Raw genomic sequence first — 3628 nt, 5'->3', positions numbered from 1 at the left:
TTGCCCCTTGTAACTGATCGAACAAATCGTCGATCCTCGGCAAGGGATATCTATTCTTTATCGTGACTTTATTAAGCTCGCGATAATCGATGCACAGACGCATCGATTCGTCCTTCTTCTTAACAAACAGGACAGGTGCTCCCCAGGGAGACGAACTAGGTTTGATGAAACCTTTAGCTAGTAGTTCATCCAGCTGGGTCCTCAACTCCTTCATTTCGGTTGGTGCTAGCCTGTAAGGTGCTCTAGCAATAGGTGCTGCTCCAGGGATGATATCAATCCTGAACTCCACTTGCCTATCTGGTGGCAAACCAGGCAGATCTTCAGGGAAAACTTCTGGATACTCCGAAATGACGGGAATGTCTTCTATCTTCGGTTTAGGTTCTTCAATAATCACCTGTGCCATGTAGATGACACAACCCTTCTTTAGACATTTTGAAGCCTTGAGCATAGTCACTTGCGCAGGCAATCCGTACTGGGTGTCTCCCCGAATGGTAAGGGATTCACCAGACGGAGTCTTTATCACAATCTGCTTTCTGTTGCAGACGATTTGGGTCTGGTTGTGAGATAACCAGTCCATACCCAATACTAGGTCAAAACCGGCCAATTTAAAGGGAAGTAGAGATAGAGGAAAAGAGTGGTTCTTAATGGATATCACACATCCATCTAACACAGTGGAGACGGTTTCTATGGTTCCATCTGCTAGCTCTACCTCGTAGTTCACGTTTAAGGTTTTGACAGGCATATTCAGCAATTTACAAAATTTATGATCTACGAAAGACTTATCAGCGCCTGAATCAAAAAGTACTCTTGCAAAGATATCATTTACGAGAAAAGTACCTGTGATTACATTGTCATCCAGCACTGCTTCTTTCGCCTCCATCTTGAAGACTCTAGCATTGTTCTTCTTGGCCTCTTCAGGCTTCTTGGCATATTTAGGGCAGTTGCTTTTAATGTGCCCTTTCTCGCTGCAGTTATAGCAAGTTGCATCTTTTATCTTCTTGCAGTCCACAGTCTTGTGGTCCTTGGACTTGCACAACCCGCAAGCATACGACTTCGACTGAGTCTGCGAGTTTGAGTTGAGCCTACACTTTCCAAAGTGATGTCTCTTGCAAGTCTTGCACTTGGGCTTCTCACCAGACTGTTGCCCATCCTTCCTTGACTCCGACCCCCTCTTGTTATCACCGTTTCCACGGTGTTTCTTGCTCGACCTCCGTGAAGTTTCATCTTCACGCTTTCTCTTTTCAGCTTCTTTGTTCCTTAGCGATCTTTGTCGGACCTCATCCAGAGTAAGGGACAAAGATATATCGGCTACAGATCGAAAGGTCGCTGGCCGAGAGGCCTTCACGCTTGCCTTTATTTCGGGGGCTAACCCGCCGATGAAACGAGCGATTCTCTTTGGCTCCGGGGTTACCAGATATGGAACCAACCGAGACATCGTGTTGAAGCTCGTTAGGTAAGCTTGGCAGTCAAGGTTTGTCATCACCAATGATAGAAAATTGGATTCTATCTTTTCCACCTCATGTTGAGGGCAGTAGTTCTCCTTAATGAGAGAAATGAATTCCTCCCATGTCATGCTTTATAGAACAGCCTTTCCCGAGGCCTGAACCAACGACCTCCACCAAGCTAGGGCCTCGCCCTTGAATGATTGACACACAAACTTTACCACGTCTCTTTCCACACAGCCGCTGATGTCCACCACGGTGTCCATCTCGTCAAGCCACGTCATACAATCGACCGCTCCTTTCTCCCCATTGAAGTCTCGGGGTTTGCATGATACAAAGTACTTGTAGGTGCAGCCTCTGGCGCGAGATGCGTCAGTATATACTCTTTCTTGACGGACACTGTTTTCATTGGACGAATGATTATCATCGTCCTTTTTAGGCTTGGATAGCGGTTTGCTGTGAGATTTGGTGTGGGTCTTCGGCTTGGAGTGTGGTTTGGATATAGTTCGGCTCCGAGATTCACTATATTCCTCATATTGTCGATCCAGAGCTGTCTTGACAGCGTTATCGACAAGAGCTTTCAACTCTACGCCCGTCAGATGAACCTGGGCGTTATCATATTCGTCTTCCTTCGAGTGGCTATTTTCTCCACTAGGGTCAGCCATGGTAACTTGAATCTGTTACAGAATATAACGAAAATTTTATTTAGGAGTTTATTATGGAATTGTCTTTTATGGCAATTCATTAACCATGGTAACAGAGACCATATCTGGTTAATTTGTTACTCACTTTTATTTAGGATTTGAACATACTTATCCTAATTACAAATAATATTGTTATTGGCACAAAAGCCTAGTCACGAGGACGTTTTTATAATATTAGCCGAGATTACAGAGAATCAAGGTATGAAGGTTTGAACCGTAGTCCTTTTACCCTTTCTGACAGGGAGTCATAGACCACCACTGTCTTTTGTCTTATTATGACAATAATTTTGGCCCATAGGCACTACATCACTAATGGATGCTTGATAATTCGGCCCGTAGGCACTATATCGCTAATGGATGTTTAACAAGTTTGGCCCGTAGGCACTACATCGCTAATGGATGTTTAATAATTGATCATCTTTATTGATGATTTAACCCATGATTTATTATATCATTAATTTGGGCTTTGGAATCCTTAGAAGGATTCTTATACAAGAATGACGCGTGCGATTTTAACGAATCACATCCGCCATGAACGTTAACATGATTACAGAGGTTAACTGGAATTTTGAATCTTTTAATCAGGTCTTACCATCTTGGCCGGGTCTAAAAAGACACTTGGCTAGGTTTCACTCTTAAGATTCTTTATTTAGGCGGATTTAAATTTAAAAGGAATGATTTTGATTTATTTCATATATAGTAATAACAAAATGAGATCTATAACATAACATTCCATAAACTTCAAATACGATTACACGCTGCCCTAAACAGGACTTTTAAACAAGTACTTACCTACATAGAGGTTAATAAAGAGACAAGTCCACGCAAGGACCAATACAAGATAGGTGTCCGCGTAGGGACTAAAAGATAAGTCCATGCAGGGACTGAAATGCGATAAATGTCCACGCAGGGACTTGTTTTAAAATAGAAATTACATATATAAGGACTAATGGTCACGTTTCTTCTTCTTTCCCTTCAACAGGTTCGCTAGACCTTTAAGGAATCCTGTGACAACTCGAGTTTCCAATATTTCCACCTTCGCATTTAGTGCACGTTAATAGTTTAGGTGGTTTGTTTACACGACTGGTTTGTTTCACGACGATACACGTTTCTAATATGCTACATCGTATTGTGATTGATATGATTTAGATTGGTGTGCATCATAGTGTGTTCTTATATATGTTGATGTGTAAATAACATGCTTGTATTGATGATGTGTTTGTGTGTTAAGAACAACACAAAAATTGGAGCCATGAAATTCCACTTAGCCAAAAACACAAGAGTGTTTTCGTCCAACCATTGGCCAGTGAAAACAAATGGGCCTTAGGCCCAGTACGATCGGTTATATGTTTTTGATTTCCAACATTTACGTGAGACCATCATTCGGTAAACCCTAATCACACCTCCTCTCTCTCACTACCTTTGAACCCGACGGCAAGTACTAGCTCTTTGGGAACCGTTGCTACGTTGCTAGTCTCTTGG

This window comes from Helianthus annuus, chromosome 15, assembly GCF_002127325.2.
Source record: "Helianthus annuus cultivar XRQ/B chromosome 15, HanXRQr2.0-SUNRISE, whole genome shotgun sequence".
NCBI classification, from domain to species: domain Eukaryota; kingdom Viridiplantae; phylum Streptophyta; class Magnoliopsida; order Asterales; family Asteraceae; genus Helianthus; species Helianthus annuus.
This window is presented reverse-complemented; position numbering follows the sequence as displayed.